The sequence below is a fragment of the Pan troglodytes genome, chromosome 13, assembly GCF_028858775.2.
Source record: "Pan troglodytes isolate AG18354 chromosome 13, NHGRI_mPanTro3-v2.0_pri, whole genome shotgun sequence".
NCBI lineage: Eukaryota > Metazoa > Chordata > Mammalia > Primates > Hominidae > Pan > Pan troglodytes.
Genome location: NC_072411.2, coordinates 110,776,276 through 110,795,854, shown reverse-complemented (window position 1 = coordinate 110,795,854; position 19,579 = coordinate 110,776,276). Strand labels below are relative to the sequence as shown.

Genomic DNA, 19,579 nt, shown 5'->3' with positions numbered 1-19,579 from the left:
GTCTGGAGTGCAGTGGCACAATCTCAGCTCACTGCAAGCTCCGCCTCCCAGGTTCATGCCATTCTCCTGCCTCAGCCTCCTGAGTAGTTGGCACTACAGGCACCTGACACCATGCCCAGCTAATTTTTTTGTATTTTTAGTAGAGATGGGGTTTACCATGTTAGCGAGGATGCTCTCAATCTCCTGACTTCGTGATCTGCCTGCCTCAGCCTCCCAAAGTGTTGGGATTACAGGCATAATCTGCGCCTCTGCGCCCGGCCATGAATGTGTATTGTTTTAATTCCCTAGATATGTGATAATTTGCTATGAAACAATAGAAATCTAATACCTGTGTTGAATTTGAATGTTAATTTGATAAGTGCAGCAGCCTAAAGATGAAGTTAAAATTTTTAACAGGTTATGGTTAGATAAGGGAAAAATAATTAGTATTGTGATAAAAAGTAATTTAAAGTTTAGATCAGCTATTGAACGGCATTCTATATATTTTCTGACTATTGATTAAGCAAAATAAAAATCATTGGCATATTTCCATTTTAAATTTTTAAATAATTTTTAAATGCTCACAGCAGGTAAAATATTTTAAAAGCCAATTAATAAATCACAATGTCTCTAATGAATTAGTATAGCAATAAACTCATTTATAAATGAATTCAAATTTATCATAGATTTTATTGAATATTGAGAAACTAAATAATTATAATAATTTTGTAAAATAGGGTGTCAGGGTAGATACATTTTTCCAGAACTAAAAAAAAAAAAAAAAAATAGCTATTTTTGCTAGTAGGAATTCTCTTTTGGTGGACTCTATATTCGGATTCTTACCTGGTAGAGGGTCAACCCAAAATGGCAGGCTTGCCAGACTGAATGAATTACAATCCTAGCTCTGATTTAAAGATTATAACTTTTAACAGGTCTCCCTTCCAACAGAGTTAGTTTTAGAATTAAGTAATTATGCATAATTCTGTGCACGTGGCAGACATTACACCATATAAAAGCTTTTACTCTCTAGAGGGCTAGAGTCAGTTAGGATCAACAAGGAAGTTAAATTTGACAGGCTTCCTAGATTCCAGCTGTGAGCTAATCACAGGTATTTTTAAGGGTCCAGCTCTCACATTTCTTAAAATAGTTCTAAGAAATATCTCCTGCTGAATACATTCATTTTAAGACAGGCTAAGAACCAATGACACACAAAGAAAATTCTAGAGAAGAGACTAGTTATAAAATAGAACTATGACTCTGACTTTCCCATTTTAAATTTCCCTTCTTACCTTTGCTCCTTTCCTATCTTCATCGTGGATATTTATGGTTTGCATGTGAAAATAGTTCTTTATCATTCATTCCCAAGTATATACAGGTACGTGTGTTCCTCAACACTTCATATACTTGTGATTATTTAATTAATCACTTGTAAATATTTACTTATCATCCATCTTCTCTTCTCCAGGACTCAGCCAGGTCTGCATCTGTAGTATCTGCCACAGTTTCTCCAGTGCCAAGCACAACACCCAGCACAGAGGAGATACTGTATAAAGACTGGTTTATGGACTAGTCTTTTTTGTTTGTTTGTTTTGTTTTTGAGGCAGAGTTTTTGCTCTTGTTGCCCAGGCTGAAGTGCAACTCCGCCTCCCGGGTTCAAGCGATTCTCCTGCCTCAGCCTCCTGAATAGCTGGGGTTACAGGCATGCGCCTCCACGCCCGGCTAATTTTGCATTTTTAGTAGAGACGGCGTTTCTCCATGTTGGTCAGGCTGGCCTCAAACTCCCGACCTCAGGTGATCCCCCCGCCTTGGCCTCCCAAAGTGTAGACTAGTCTTTAAGTCCTGCTTTTATAAGGTTCGGTTTTCCATTCAGCCTTTCCTCTGATTTCATCTCCATAAAAAATATCGGTTCGGGCGCAGTGGCTCACGCCTGTAATCCCAGCACTTTGGGAGGCCGAGGCGGGCGGAGCACGAGGTCAGGAAATGGAGACCATCCTGGCTAACACGGTGAAACCCTTTCTCTACTAAAAATACAAAAATTAGCTGGGCATGGTGGCGGGAGCCTGTAGTCCCAGCTACTCCGGAGGCTGAGGCAGGAGAACGGCGTAAACCCGGGAGGCGGAGCTTGCAGTGAGCCGAGATTGCGCCACTGCTCTCCAGCCTGGGAGACAGAGGGAGACTGCATCTCAAAAAAAAAAAAAAAAAGAAAAAAAAAGAAAGAAAGAAAAATATCAGCAAATAGGAAGAAGCATAACAGTGATTTCCACTGGAACTCAAATTTTTCTAGGAGAGTAGTTCTTAACTAGGACCATTTTCTTTAAAATACTAATTCCCAGGTCCTATTAATCAAAATATCTTTGAGAGAGGTGGAGATTGGGATATAAGCAACAGAATGTTTTAAGCCCCGCATGATTTAGCTAGCATTGAGGACTACAGCTCTAAGCTGTGTTTCCTAAACTTTAACGTGCCTAGAATCACCTGGGGTGACGATTAAAAAGTCACATTTCCTAGTCTCATTGTTTAGCGCTAGATTAGATAAATATTTCGGTTCTCCTCTTCCTCCACACCTTTGCCATGTAAGTATGTGGCACCTTTCCACTGTAAATGGGGCATACTCCCCCACTCCCTGATTTCTTTTGAGCCACATGACCTGGCCTGCTTTGGCTCATAGGATGTTACCAGATGTGGCAGAGGCACAGGCTTGAAAAGCACTTGTGTGATCAAGTCTGCACGCTGGCACCTCTGCTATTACTGAAACTACCTTTGCAAAAAATTATAACAGTGGGAAAATTATGACAGTGAAAGAGATCTGATCTAACCAATCTTCATCTTGCCTTTAAACTCCAAACTGCCCTTGGTCATTCCTGGGCTTGGGCCAAGCTAACTGTAAGAGAAATTTAATTTATAGTTTAAATGATAACAGCTCTACCCCAAAATTAAACCACCTTTGTAAAACTAATGAAAGATCACCAGTTTAGGAGAATGAGAGGAGCCGGAATTCTGCTAAGATGTAGACGCAAATGATTACCAGGCATTACCCCAGATGTCACAAGATTCGCAACTTACTCCCAATTACTCCTGCAGATAACATCACTATTGTAGAACCCAAGATTGGCCTTTTGAAATGTCTTTTCAAGTTTTTGCATTTCTGATGACTGACTAGCCCCATTCAGGCCCAAGACTTGACTCAACTAGTTCTGTGGCCCCCGTCCAGAAGTGGACTCAGTTCACAAGGACCATTCTCCACGCCCCTGTGATTGCATTCCCAAACATCAGCAACACCCATTTATTTGCTTGCCAAACTATCCCTGAAAAACCCTGGCCTCTTAATTTCCAGAGAGATTGATTTGAGTAATAAACTCCAGTCCCCCGTTCAGCCAGCTGTGTGAATTAAACTCTTTCTCTATTGCAATTATCCTGTCCTGATAAATCAGCTCTATCCAGGAAGCAGGCAAGATGAACCCATTGGGCAGTTACATTATCATAAGAACAACATGCCTGGTTTAGCAAGCAGGCCTCAGGAGAAGAATGGGACACTGGAGCAGAGCCAAGTTAGTCCAGCCAAACCCAACCTTAATCAGCCACATCTCCTCCACCCCCAACCCCAGTGGGTGATAAAGCCCAGCCAAATCATCAGAGCTGCCAGCCAGTTAGCTTAGATCAGATGGTCCCTGTCAACCTGCAGATATGTAAGCAAAATGCTGCCTGAAATTTATTGTTCATTTGTAATGTAAGTGATAGATAATCAATATAATCTACACAAGAAACTCTGATTTGGTGACTACTTTCGACTGGTTTCCTTTGTTTACGATTGATAGAAAGCTAACCCAAACTCCCTTAAAAATAAAAGAAAATGTTCCGAATTACAAAATGAATAAAAAAGGGAGTCAACACAGCTCCAGGAATGACAGATTCCAAGTATTTAGATGGTACTGTAGGTAATTTGACTCTCCAACAGAGATGCAGCTGGAGGCTGTCATCCTAAGTGAATTAACACAAACAGAAAACCAAATACCACGTGTTCTCACTTATAAGTGGGAGCTAAACATTGGGTGCTTGTGGACACAAAGATGGCAACAATAGAAACTGAGGACTACTATGGGGGGAGCAAAGAAGGAAAACAAGGGTTGAAAAGCTAACTATTTGAGTACTATGCTCAGTATCTGGGTGATGGGATAAATCATAACCCAAACTTCAGCATCATGCAATATACTCAGGTAACAAGTCAGCACAGATACCCCCTGAATCTAAAATAAAGGTTGAAATTATTAAAAAGAAAAGAAAGAAAGAAAGAAAGAGGAAGGAAGAAAGAAAGAATCTCTCTGCACCTCTCTGTGTTGGCTTTCTTCTTATGGAGGATCTCTATAAGTGACGAAAAAGATGGCCACCAGGAGCTCCAGGTTTGAATTCTACCAAATATGCCATGCTAGGGAAAAGAAAATACTACTTTCAAGAGAGCTTTAAGAGAAGTCCAAATGCTGTAATTTTCATTGGTTCTGAATCACCTAACAATTTCAGAACCGATTATTACAACTCTGATTAACCAGGCTAGTGTATTATGCCCATTCCTTAAGCTGGTGTGGCATTATTCAAAACAAGCCACATGGAATGAGTGTAGGAGGGCTGGTTCTGCAAAAAAAAAAAAAAAAAAAAAAAATCTAGGTGCTGTTACCGAAAGGAGAAACAAATGCTGAGTAGTCAAAGTTAAGGGGTCCACAGCAGTAAGTCTTGAAGTCTTGGTTGGGGATAGCACACCAGGTGGTTCTACTTTGTGGAACTCCAGGAGCGTATTTTTAAAGATCATTATATAATGGATAGGATACTCCTACTTTTAGGAATACTCAGAAGAGGCATAATGTAGCCAGTTTAAAACAAACTCACAAACTGTTTTATATGCCAAATTCATTAAGAAATCCTGGGAGTAATGATTAAAGATTTCAATCTAACCCCTGGGATTTTATGATTCAGGTGTTGGGATGCTCTAAATTCTTATTTCTTGGTCATGTCTTAGGCTTTAGAGAGTTTATGTTTGTTTGTTGTTTTGTTTTTGTTTTGTCTTATTTTTTATTTGTTCTTGATTAGTTTTCGTGGACAGAGAGAGGATGGTGAGCCTCTTTATTATCCTTACCACTAACATGTAGTTTTGCTACATTTGGTAGGGCAGCTTGTTTCTCTCTCCTTGACTCAGAATAACCACAAGTTGAAAATCAAGCACTAATGCCATTCAGAATGGAATTTCTATTGAAAGACCCATGGGCTGAAATCCTGGAGTCACAAGCCTAACATACTAGTTCATTTCTTCATTCACTGGAGAGACTAGTTCTTCTGTTTCAATAAAAGGGTAAAACAAAAAAGAAGCAAAGAATAAACAACTCTCAGGTTAGATTAAATTCAATTAATAAATGGCTTCTCCACAGCAAACCCACGTTGCCCAGCAACAGCATTCACTTCCCTCCAGTTCTATTTTCTTCATTTCAAACCTAGACACCAACCTAACTTTCTTCCTATCAAATGTCACTCAATCAAACCTTCTCTTGAATTGTACTTTTAAGTAAATGATGTCTCATTTAAGATTAAATAAAACAGAAAATTTTGAAACAATTTTTATGATGCTTTTTAAAACAAAAAATAAATGAGACAATATAAATATCAGTGATTCACCTAAAATTATTATTCTCTAGAGCAATGACACAATGTTTCATCAAAAGTCCTTTTAACAGTTGAGTGGAACTAAACAGTGCTATATTCATTGTCATAACTGATAGGCAGCTGGGGCTATGGGACAGGTACAAGCTGCCAGATTCATGATTTATCTCTACTGTTGCATATTATTGATCAAAAGAGAATCATGGAGTCAACTCAGGTTTGAGGGAAAGGGATTACACAAGGCTCAATTAACAGGAGTCAATACATAGTCATTTTCAAAAATATGGAACAGTAGACATATAGCAGATACTATTCCATAGCAATTCTGAAACCTAAATGGACATATGTCACTAATTCCTCTAATGGACCCCTGTTCTGCTGCCTAAGAGTGGTTTTTCATGGTTCTTTGCTTGACCCTTGGCTCCTGGCTTTGAATTCTGAGTTATTCTTCCTTTTCCATAAAAGATGGCCCATACTTCCAACTAAGTAACTGTCTGTCTACATTTCTTCCTGACAGTTGAGGTTCCAGAGGCCTCTGTTACTTTGCACCCATTAAGGTGATTGCTTGTGTTATAAAGTTCTAAGGATTCTGACAAATGGATAGTGTTATTTGTCCACCATTAAAATACCATACAGAATAGTTTCACCATCTCAACAAATCTCCTATGCCTCACCTATTTAATCCCGCCTACTCCACACACACCTGGCAACCATGGATTTGCTTATTTTGTCTCCATAATTTTGTCTTTTCTAGAATGCCATATATATGGAATCCTTTTCAAACTGTTTTTTTACTTAGCAATATGTACTTTTTTACTTAGCAACATGCACTTAATATGCATTTAAGTATTTATCATAATTTTACATGACTTGATAGCTCATTCATTTTTGGAATGACTAGTATTCCATTATAGGATATACCACAGTTTGGTTATCCACTCATCTACTGAATGAGATCTTGATTGATTCCAGTTTTTGGTGATTATCATAAAGCTTCTATAAACATCCACTGCAGGTTTTTGTGTGAATGCAGGTTTTTCAGATCATTAGGGTAAATAGCTAGGAGCACAATTGATAAATCATATGGCAACACAAAGTTTAGCTTTGTAAAAACTGCCAACTCTCTTGCAAAGGAGCTATAATATTTTGCACTCCCACCAGCAATGAAAGACAGTTCCCATTGCTCTGCATCCTCACATGCAATTGATATTATCATGTTTCTTAGATTTTAGCCATTCTAATAGGTGTAGAATTGTATATCATTGTGGTTTTAATTTTTATTTCCCTATTAACAAGTAATGTTGAACATCTTTTCATATGCTTACTTGCCATCTATATATCTTCTTCAGAGAGGTGTCTTTTCAGAACATTTTCCTATTAAAAAAATTGGGTTTTTTATTTTTATGTTGTCAAGTTTAAGAGTTTGTTGTACATTTTGGATACAAGTCCTTCAGCAGATATGAGTTTTAAAAGTATTTTTTTTCCTGTCTGAGTTAAAAGACAACTACATGAATGTCAGCAAAAATGATGAAATAGGAAGCCCTGGAGTCCTCTTTCCCCCATGAACACACCATGGAATGTGTGTTCAATAATGAAACACAGATTCCTTTGGTGAAAAATCCAGAAACTGGTTGAGTGGCTCCCATGCCCTAAGCAAGTGTGAAACTAGCCACATTGAATCCAGTAGGGAAATTTGAGATAGCTGCTCACCATAATTCCTATGCTCTCCTGAGCAAAATATGATCAGGATAAAAACTCCCAAAATCCCTGCTTCACTCTGAGAAGGGAAAGAGACCATACATCAAACACTGCAACTTCCCTGCATAGTCTTCAGAAGACTGGCTTTGGCTTGTGTTTCTTGGAGTGCTGACAGGAATTGACATACTCTAGCTGCCTGGTGACTGGTGATATCAGAGATAGTAGTTTGAGCGGACAATCACCATAGCCTATATCCTCGGGCACATAGAGCAAGCAAACAAAAAGGTACACCTCCCAGCTTTCCGCTGAAGGGAGAAAGAGTTGGATCACACATCCATTGCTCCAACTTTTCCAGCAGGTGCACAAAGGGGTTACTTCTGTATTACCTATTTTGGAGTACTGATGTATCCAGCATACTCTAGCCACCTGGGGTCCAGTGAGATTAGAGATGGTGGCTCAAGCTAGCAGTAATAATATTCCCTCCCCATGGCTCAGCACATAGTAAGTGGATTAAAAATCTCAGCTGTCAACTTTTTCCCAGAGAGAGGAGATGGTCTATGTACCCAACATCCCAAATTTTCCAGGAGCTGTCTGAGGAACTGACTTCAGTCTCACTTGGCTGGACACACTGATGGGACCCAACATACCTTTGACTTCTCGGAGATGCTAAGAACAAAGAGCAAGTTGAACTAACATGAAGATACAAACATCCCCAGGATCTCTGGTTGGGTTGCTTGGTGACTTCTCCTATACAAGTCCAGTTCATAAAGACTGGGACAAGTCATAAAGAGTATGTATTAGAGATATATCTAATGTGCAGATAACAACACAAAGTGTCAAAGAAAATGAAGAAATGAAAAAATATTTCCCCAAAAAAGGAACAAAATAAATCTTCTGAAACCAACCCCAATGAAATGGAAATATACAATTCATCATATAGAGAATTCAAAATAATGGCCATAAAGGTGCTCAAAGAGATCATGAGAGCAATGCATGAACAAAGTAAAAATCTTAATAAAGAGAAAATAGTTTTAAATATCAAAAATCTTGGAACTAAAGAATACAATAACTTAATAAAAAAAAATTTACTAGAGGGGGTTCAACAGCAGACTAGAACGAGCAGAAGAAAAAAATCAGTGAGACTGAAGACAGCTTATTGGAAATCATCCAGTCAGAGAAGCAAAAAGAAAAAAAGGATGTGAAAGTATAAATAAATCTCAGTGGGCTTATGGGACACCATTAGTGGAACAATATTTGCATTTAGGGACACCCAGAAGTAAAAGGTATGGGGGAAAGATTATGTTTAAATAAATAATAGCTGAAAATTCCCCAAATGTGTGGGAGGTGGGGAATGTACATCCAGATCCAGGAGGCCCAATATATCTTATATAAGAAGAAGCCAAAGAAATCCACACCAAGACACATTATATCAAATTGTCGAAAGTCAGACAAAGAGAGAATTTTGAAACCAGCAAATAAAAAATGATTTGTCACATATAAGGAAATATCAGTAAGACTATTAGTGGATTTCTTGCAAAACTTTGCAAGCCAGAAGAGAGTGAAATATTTTTCAAATGCTGAAAGAAAAAAACTGCCAACCAACTGTCCTTCAAAATTAAAGAGATACTTTCCCAAACAAAATCTGGGGGAGGTCATCACCACTAGACATAAATGGATAAAGAAAAGATGATCTGGATGGCCGGGTATGGTGGCTCATGCCTGTAATCCCAGCACTTTGGGAGGCCAAGGCAGGCAGATCATGAGGTCAGGAGTTTGAGACCAGCCTGGCCAATGTGGTGAAACCCTGTCTCTACTAAAAAATACAAAAATTAGCCGGGTGTGGTGGTGGGTGCCTGTAATCCCAGCTACTCGGGAGGCTGAGACAGGAGAATTGCTTGTACCCGGGAGGCGGAGGTTGTGCTGAGCCGAGATCTCACCACTGCACTCCAGCCTGGGCAACAGAGCAAGACTCTGTCTTAAAAAAAAAAAAAAACATGATCTGGGCTGGGCACGGTGGCTCACACCTGTAATCCCAGCACTTTGGGAGGCCAAGACATGTGGATCACGAGGTCAGGAGATCGAGACCATCTCCTGGCCAACATGGTGAAACCCTGTCTCTACTAAAAATACAAAAATTAGTTGGGTGTGGTGGTGGGTGCCTGTAATTCCAGCTACTCGGGAGGCTGAGCCAGGAGAATCACTTGAACCCGGGAGGTGGAGAATGCAGTGAGCCGAGATTGCGCTACTGTACTCCAGCCTGGTGACAGAGCAAGACTCTATCTAGGAAAGAAGAAAGGAAAGAAAGAGAGGAGAGGAGAGGAGGAAAGGCAGAAAAAGAAAGAAAGAAGGAAAGAAACAAAGAAAGAGAGAGGGAGGGAGGGAGGGAAAGAATCTGTACATACAATGAAATATTACTCAGCCTTAAAAAATAGAGAAATCCTGCATTATGTGACAACATGGATGGACCTAGAGGACATTATGCTAAGGGAAATAAGCCATTTACAGAAAGATAAATACTGTATGATCTCACATATGTGAAACCTAAAATAGTTAAACTTGTAGAAGCAGAGAGTAGAATGGTGGTTGCCAGTGGCTGGCGGGGAGGGAAAATTGGAAGTTGCTATTTAAAGATATAAGGTTTCATTTATGCATAATGAATGAGTTTTAGAGATTTGCTGTACAATATTATACATATAGTTAACATTACTGTATTGTACATTTAAAATTTGTTAAATATAAAAATATGTTAAATTTAAAACACAACAGAAGAAGGCAATTATAAACACTAGTTTATAAGCCTAAATGTTAAAGATATAGTGGGTATAAAATTAGTAGCACAAGTGAGGAGGAAATTGAGCTATATTTGAGCAAACATTTTATATATTATTGAAATAAAGTTGATGTTAAACTGAGCTAGATTGTTTTAAGTTGGGATTTTAATTATAACCACCATAGCAATCACCTAGGAAATAACTAAAAATATATATAGTAAAAGAAACAACAAGGGGACTCAATGAAATGTAAATCCTCTGTATAATCCCGAAAAAGGCAAAAATAGAGAAACATTGGAACAACGAAGATATAAGACATATAGAAAACAAATAGCACAATGGCAGACATGAATCCTGCCTACTGCATGTATGATGGTGGTCCCATAAGATTATAATATATTTTTACTATGCCATTTCTATGTTTATGTTTAGATAGACAAATACCTACCATTGTGTTATAATTGCCTACAGTATTCAGTAGAGGAACAGGCTGTACAGGTTTATAGCCTAGGAGCAATAGGCTATACCATACAACCTAGGTGTGCAGTATGCTATACCATCTAGTTTTGTGTGAGTATGCTCTATGATAGTCACACAAGGACGATTGCCTAATGATGCATTTCTCAGAATATATTGTTGTCAGTTGATGCATAACTGCATGTTACCTTGTGTTGAAAGACAGTATGGTATAGTGTTTAACAGCACATTTTATGAATTTAGACTGGTTTGTATTCTTCTGGCTGTGTGTTATAGGAAAGGATTACTGACCTCTCTGTTCCTCATTTTTTCTAATCAGTAAAACAAAAATAATGATGATACCTATTTCATGGGGTTGTTGGTGAGTTTAGAAAGTTGAATTTGAAAACTTCGAACAGAGACTGACATACAGTATGCCCTTAATAAAAGTTTTCTACTCCTAGTTACCTATTATTAAGCCCTGAATTAGGGTTCTTCAGAGAAATACACACACACACACACACACAAACACACACACACTCCACACATCTGAAGAGACTTATTATAAGGAATTATAAGGAATTATGGAGGCTAAGTCCCAAGATCTGCAGGGTGAGTTAATAAGTAGGAAATGCAGGAAAGCCAGTGATGTAGCTCCAGTCTGAAGGTTAGGAGGCTTGAAATTGAGGAAGCGCCAATGTTTCAGTTCGTCTGAAGGAAGGAAGAATTATCTCTTACTCTGTGGAAAGGTCAGCTTCTTTGCGCTATTCGAGACTTCAACTGATTGGATGAGACCCACTCACATTAGAGAGGACAATCAGCTTTACTCCAATCTGTCTGATTAAAATATTAATCTCACCCAAAACACCCTCACAGAAACACCTAGAATAATGTTTGACCAAATATATGGGCACCCCATAGCCAGTCAAGTTGAAATATACGATTAACCATCACAAGACCTTGGACTGACCTTTACTTTGAGCAAAAATAGAACTACTCCTCCATTTATCAGAGAGACTTCTCCCCAGTCACTCTGCTGAGGTTTCTTTCCTGTTAGTAGACAACTTTTTTATAGGATCTCTTCGGTTTCTGCACAGCTTACAAGCAGAGGCACTGACATTTTGTTCTAGGATATCTTTTCAAAGATTCTGCGTGGCAAACAGCCTTGGAAGATATGATAATGTCTCCATCTGGACCACAGGGCTGATATGCCTACTGTTTGTTATAAAAGATTTGAGCTGGGCCAGCCTCAATGGTGCACGCCTGTAATCCCAGCACTTTGGGAGGCCGAGGTGTGTGGATCACCTGGGGTCGGGAGTTCGAGACCAGACTGACTTACATGGTAAGACCCCATCTTTACTAAATACAAAAAAAAAAAAAAAATTAGCCGAGTGTGGTGGCACATGCCTGTGATCCCAGCTACTCGGGAGGCCGAGGCAGGAGAATCTCTTGAATCCGAGAGGCAGAGGTTGCAGTGAGCCAAGATCACCCCATTGCACTCCAGCTTGGGCAACAAGAGTGAAACTCCATCTCAAAGAAAAAAAAAAGATGTGAGCTTAGGCTCAGGGTTCTCCTCCTGTGATGCAACCTCCTGGTATGCAGGCTTTCATCTGGGCTCACACACATCACCCCTATGGGGCTTGGGGCTTGGGGCTTGGAGGCAAGGGGAACTGATGCAAATATTTTGATATCAATAATAATAAAGTCCTTTGTCTCTGCCTCAAGAGGCTCCTGTTTATGATAGCAGCCATGAAACTGGCAGGCTACCTTGTTAGCTTGCAAGTAAGATAAAATCTCATCTTTCACAGTTTTTTAAATTCTCTTTTCAAAAATTTACATTCTCACTCTTTTTCCCAGCCTCTACAACCATGGAATATGACTACCCACATTAGTGAATCACCCCTTCTGAAGTAGATTTTCCTTTTCTTAATCTATGTACTTTTACAGGCACCATCTTATCCCTCTGGGGTTACTGATGATCTGCGTCTACAAACTTAGTGTTATGTAGGTTCTGAGCCAATTCCAGACTTGAATAGAAGGATGTAGCAGCTTCAGGCCATTATATAAACATTTATTTAAATGATATTTTAACCATTTAAATATTCAGAGGAAAAGAACTTTACTCCTTTTAGAAACGACTAACCCTTCCAAAAACTAGCTAGATATTATAAAAAAGATGTTTTTATCATACATGAAAGATAAAAAGGAATAAAAATATAATTATTTACTTTGTAAGTATAAATAATAAGTGCTGAATAAGAGAAAATCATCATGAGGACACTGGTATATTGCAATGATGACCCCAACTCTTCATACCCACTATCTTTCATATTCACTCCAGTTGCCATATGACTTTGTAGTTCCTCTTGCCAAATAGGCTAAACATACTCCTTGAGTGCGTTCTGTCCTTATGCCTTTCTATGACCTTGTCTATTCATGATTATAAATATTGGGTCAATAAATCATTAGTCTAGATTTGAACTATTTATGTTACTCAAAAACACAAAGATTCTGAAGCCCTTGTCTTCAAGAATCTATGTTACACAGTGTGAAACTTTCCCTGGGCTCTTAGAATGATTCATTTCCCTTTCTTTTCTTTCTTCCCTGAAGGAAACAAAGCACAGAGAACTTTGACTCAAATTTTGAATCATATAGTGAATTGATTAATGAGAAATCATTGCCTTTGGCATAGAAACTCACTGGTCACGTAGGTATCAAACACTTAAGAGGTAAAATGGATATCAATGTCTTGGGATATGCAGCCTGGCTTACTTTCCTAGATAAGAAGTAATACCTGCATCTCTGTTTTGTAAGGAAGTATAAATGATAAAAGAAAATCAAATGTATCCAAAAAAGTAATTTCTAAAAATCCACTGATGGAGATAATATCATTGTTGATTTCAAAATTGGCCCGTAAGTATTTCCTCTCTGCTCTATCCAAACTCCAGTGTAAATGAATAACCTTGACCAACCCCTTTTATAAAAAGCTTCTGATGTTTACTAGTAGAAAGTCCCAATCTATAAAATGTCTCTTAGACACCTAGATTGTTTCATGTACATAAACCTACAATTTTTGGATTCGTGGAGTCTGTCTGGCTGGAGAATGTGGTAGCCATGTAAGCTGTGTGATTAGTGAAGTATAGAATGGAGGTGCTCCAAAGCAGAATATCTCTTTCTGGGAACAATGTTTCTGTATACATTTCTCAAGGGTTCTAAAATCAAAACAGGTAAAGCAGAAAAAAGAGGACACTGGGGGCACTGAGTCTTATGGTTTCAGGATCCTCTAGGAAATGAACATTTCATCAATGCCCAACCAGTTAATTATTATAAAATGTGATATTGGGTAAGCTGACATTTCATATGACTTTTCTTTGACAATTAACATGTCATATTGACATGCAAAACAATTTAAGAAATACAAAATAATGAAATATAAGTTTCAGCACTACTCAAAGTATCATGTAAACATGTCTCAAGGTCCACCAGGAAAAAGGTACACTTTTCCTGTCTCTTTGGGGGATGCAGCCAGTTAAAACTTTCCTTTTCCAATTTTATAAATTTTGATTGCACATAACATGAAAATAATTAGTGACAAAAACAGCAACATAAATCAAGGGAAAACATTCTACATCACATTTGGTAGTGGTCTAACAGAAATTGTGTTTGATCAACACAAAATTAACTAACAGGGTTTTTAAATTATCATCATTGTAAAGCATGTAATTAATGTCAGTGAGTAATTGCAATTTTATCTAATGTAAACAACATGTAAGATAGTGAGGTACTTTATGAGTAACAGAGGTCAATGGTAGAGAGAAAGATTTATATTTAAAGTCTTTGAGATGATAAAAACATAAGATTAAATTAAATGCCAAAAAGGTCCAGCATTTTGGTATTTTAATTACTGGTAAATACTTATGTTTGTAAAAAGCAACGGTGTCTTAGTTTTTCAAAATATATTTTGTTTGGGAGAAAAACTAAAGGTAATACAAAAAAATTCCCTCTAGATTGGTAATCAAGAGACCTGGAGATTTTATTCCTGCTTCAGCTGCACACAAAATGTATGTTCTTAGATGGGTTTTTGCCTTAAATTGGGTTCCCCCAGAATCAAACCAGAGAAAAGTATTTGCAGGCAAATTGTTTATTAGAGGGGATCCCAGGAAGCACTTCTAGGGGCGTGGGGAAGTGTGATAGGGAAGGGAAGGAAGACAACAGAGGGGGCGTTATTAAGCAGGTTACTCCCCTGCGCAAATGGGGTCAATCCTGCTGAGGAATTTTGGTAGACTGTGTAGAACACACCTTGGAGTTTATTCTACCAGGCAGGCAAAGAAGCTGGGGTATGTATTCACCAGCTTCTGTCTTTGCTTAAGTCCTGCTCCTGGGGTGAGTTTACTCCCCAGCGCTCCCAGCAGTCAGAAAAAGCCTGCAAGCAAACAATCGCAGGTGCCTCCAGCTGGAAGCCATGTGATTACTGTACGCAGGAAAGGGGACTCCAGAGGAGACATAGGCAGGCAACTGACAGCCTCTGCTACAGGTTTTTTACTTCTGTGGTCAGTTTCCTCACCTGTAATGTAGTAATGGTATTGCTGAGTGTACCTACTTTTCAGTTAATGTGAGGATAAATATGATGCATGTAAAAGATGTTTATAAAGTTTTGACTTGAAATTCACATTAAATAGCACATGCAATATTAATAAAAAACAGCTAGATAATTCCTAGATCTCTTTCATGTTTGCATTATATGATTCATTGCTTTTCCCATAAACTCCAGACAGCTAGGACTGGTATAACCTGAAGAATAATACAAACTAAATTGAAAAGGTATGTATATGATTCTTACTGATAGGGTTTTAAATTTTATATTAGTAATCCATCTTTTACATGTGACATCTGGAAACATTTAACTGCTACATCCTGGTCAAATGGAAGCTATCTATATGTTTGTGATTAATTCCCATCATTTTAAACAAAAAAAAATTTTTTTAATCTGTATCAAAGAGATTGGTATCTTGAGTTGCCTTTCTGTTGCTTATGTGACATTTAATAATTGTCTGGAAATACATTATTTATTCCTAATCAGAACACTTTCATCTCTACCACAGATATTTGCAGTTTCCCTGAATTTTGACACATAGTTTTTTGGTAAGTAATCTACCTTATAATATACCTATGGTGTCAGCAACTGACGGGTTTTAGGATTCTGAATCTCTAGGCAAACACGCTGAAAATTAGGGTTTAGTCATGGCAGTTTTAGCTTCTTTTCTATCAAAATAGACTATTTTTATTTATTTAAACAAACAAGAAGACAAAATGTTACTGTTGCATGTATTTGTTTTTACCTCTAACTTTAAGTAGAAATGATGGCTCCTTTGCCATTTTCCTATTACATTTTTATTTTTTACTTGATTCTTTCTTGAAGTGCTTTGGATTTTTTTGTATATTCAGAAATATATAAAATTAATTATAAGAATTACTTGTCTTTAGTATGAGTTGCCAGTATTCACTTTCTGCTTCATCATCGATCATGCAGTGCAGATTTTTTTTGTAATAGAGATAATTAACCTTTACTTTGAGTCGTTCTGGCTTTTATATCAGTTAGAAAGACCTTTTTTACTTTGAATAATAAAAAAATTCCCCACATGCTTTAACTTTTTAAATAATTATTTGATCAATTTTGACTTTATTCTAGTATAACATATGACACAGGAATCCTATATTTGCATTGTTACCCAGAGTCATAGTTTTAAAGTTTGTTCCTTTTTATCTTATGGTTGAATACACAATTATTCATGTAAAAGTAACACAGTAAAAGGGATGCTGTTTTCACAGCCTTCATGTCTCCCATCTTTGCTTCAACAATGTTATGATTATGAAACCTATGCAATTAATCATTAGTATTAACACAGCCATCTTTTACCATTTTCTAGTCATTCATTTTCACTGAATACTGAGGTGAAATGAACTAAAACGTTCAAAACCATTGCTTCAGCAGTAGTATTATAATGCTGGCACACTTAATTATTCTCAGGCAGATGCAACTCTAACTCTAAAAGTACATAGGAAAGTGTTTCAAATGAACTATAAGTGCAATAAAACAAAACTCTGGGATTCTGTTAAATATAAGTAATTCCTCCACATCAGAGAGAAATGAGTTTCCCACATTTCTTTGAAGTTGACATATCTCAGGCAAATCTAATGATTGAATAAAGATACTTCTTACGCTGCCCAAAGTATCTGTGTGTTGGGAATTTCTTGCTTCCTACCAAGCTTGCTTCGTTTCTACTTCCCTCTGTGTTACTTCCCAGTTCTTCTATCTAGATAGCAACTCTACCAATGCCTCTGAACATTGTTTTTGTGATATACAATCTCCATATTAAATGTAGGATTTGAAGTTCTGAGATGACTCACACGTCTTTATTCCACATTGAGATGGGCTTCACCATTTCTCCCCGACCCTATAAAAGAAGCTTTTCTGGGGAATTTAAACTTTAGTCTAGATGATAACAGATAAAATCCGGAAATAGTCCTACCAAACCAGAGAGAGAAAAGGGAGAAGCAGAGACAGTCTCCACCACCATTTTGTCTTCCAGTCAGAAATAGAGACAGAGTTTTTGACTGAGCTCCTTCTCATATTGATTCCACAGTCTCTAAAACACTCATCTTTTTCCAAGTTTTCTTCTGAACAATCACCTCTACTTGAATTGAAATAGTGAGTTTGTATTAAATTTAGTCTTTCTCTTCAAAAAATTAATGAATGGAAAAATAAACATAAAGAAATAAACTGTCACTATATGTGGGCATTGTAAGAAACTGCCCATGGAGATGTATTACAATATCTTGGTGAGACAGTTTTCATAAAAGAATAGTCATAGAAATACAGCCAAATTTCTAATACAACATGTTTTTGAAAATCTGATCATCAGTGTGATGGCTAATATTAGGTGTCAACTTGATTGGATTGAAGGATGCCTAGATAGCTGGTATTGTTTCTAGGTATGTCTGTGAGGGTGTTGCCAGAGGAGATCAACATTTGAGTCAGTGGACTGGGAGAGGAAGACTCACCCTCAATGTGAGTGTGCACCATCCAATTGGCTGCCAGCTCAGCTACAACAAAGCAGGCAGAAGAAAGTGAGGTGAGCTGGCTTGCTGAGTCTTCTGGCTTTCTTCTTTGTCCCGTGCTGGATGCTTCCTGCCCTTGGTCATCAGACTCCAGGTTCTTCAGCTTCTGGACTCTTGGACTTACACCAGTGGTTTTCCAGGGGCTCTCAGGCCTTCAGCCACAGACTGAAGGCTATACTATCAGCTTCCCTGCTTTTGAGGCTTCTGAACTCTGACTGAGCCACTATTGGCTTCCTTCTTCCTCAGCTTGCAGACAGCATATCATGGGACTTCACCTTGTAATCGTGTGAGTCAGCTCTCCTCAAGAAACTCCCCTTCATATGTACATATGCCCTATTAGTTTTATCCCTCTGGAGAACTCTGACTAATAATCCAGAAATAATTAATAGTGTTAAACATTTACATGGAGGAATAAGCTGTCCAAAATGTTTTCCATTAGTTTTCCATTAATTGCAGAGTTAACAGACTAGAAAATTTACCTCTGCTTCTTAGGTGAGGTCATTGAATGTAGTAAGTTGGTGCAAAGGTAATTGCAGTTTTTGTAGTTAAAAGTAAGGCAAAAACCACAGTTACTTTTGCATCAACCTAATATTTAGGAATAGTGTTGAAACTATGCCCCAAAGAGTTAAACACACCAACGACTAACAGAAATTCTTGAGTTTGCAGGATGATAGATAAGAAAAGAAAGAACTTGCAAAAACACTGAAACTGTGTCTGCTTGCAAGATAACACAACTAGCTAAAATTGGTTGCAATCAATATGGCCAACTAGATTCTGCACAGAACCAGCTTGCTGATGTCACAACCCGAATTTGCACTGCGTGTTTCATACTAACTCCTCCCCAAATTTGCACATGTTATCCATGAGGTAGTGTGAAGAGATAACTGAGCATGCCCAAGGATTTTCCAGACCTCCCTTTCCTTCCACGAATCACCTATTAATCCCAGATTCCACCACCTAAATCTTATCTAATCAAATTACTGCCTAAAAGACAGCACAAGGAATAAATTTGAGCTGGATTCCTGTCTCCTTGTTGGCCAGATTTCAATAGAAGGCTTTATTTTTCCCAAAAATCCTGGTGTCATAGTATTGGCTTCTAGCGCGTGTGGCAGCAAGCTGGTTAGGCTCTGTAACAGTGTAGGGATAGAAGTTTGTTCCTAGCTGATAACAAAACATTACCTCAACTGCTTACATTTTCTTTGACACAGAATGTTGATGAGTTTCATAAGAAATGACTCTCGCATGGGGAAGGATGAATTCTTCTGTTACTAAGGAGATTGAAACCAAATCTCAGAGATCACATCCAGATCTCAGATGGCAAAGAACATTTAGAAACACACCCAACCCAACACTTCACAAGCATAGCTTTAAAAATTTTGAGAATCACATCCTCCAGAGCAGATTTTCAATGTGAATTTTACTGTGGACCAGCAATGTTTCTACACCCTCTACATCAGACCTCAAGAATGAGGAAAAGATGGAAGGAGAAAAACTGAGAAGAGTCACAACATCTATTTCTAAAAGGGAGTTGCAAGAGGAAGCACAACAAAAAATATGACTTTAAGACACATGCACGTGTATGTTTATTGCAACATTTATTCGTAATAGCAAAGACATGGAATCAACCTAAATGCCCATCGATGATAGACTGAATAAAGAAAATGTGGCACATACACACCTTGGAATACGATGCAGCCAATAAAAAAAATGAGATTATGTCTTTTGCAGATACATGGATGGATTTGGTGGCCATTATCCTCAGCTAACACAGGAACAGAAAACCAAATACTGCATGTTCTACAAGTGGGAGATAAATGATGAGAACACATGGACACATACAGGGGAACAACACGACTGGGACCTATCAGAGGGCAGAAGGGGAGAGAAGGGAGAAAATCAGAAAAAATTACTAA

General features: G+C 38.0%; 1 long non-coding RNA gene across 4 annotated transcripts in view; it reads right to left on the bottom strand.

The window, feature by feature from the left end:
- LOC134808004 (uncharacterized) overlaps positions 1 to 18,001 on the bottom strand; it is a 316,641-nt gene extending 298,640 nt beyond the window's left edge. For 2 of the 4 annotated variants that reach the window (XR_010149863.1, XR_010149860.1), the window contains exon 1: positions 17,610 to 18,001. This is a non-coding gene — a long non-coding RNA (uncharacterized LOC134808004). The remainder of the gene's footprint in view (positions 1 to 17,609) is intronic. The other 2 variants (XR_010149861.1, XR_010149862.1) reach the window with 1 other exon arrangement.
- Positions 18,002 to 19,579: the final 1,578 nt, after the last annotated feature.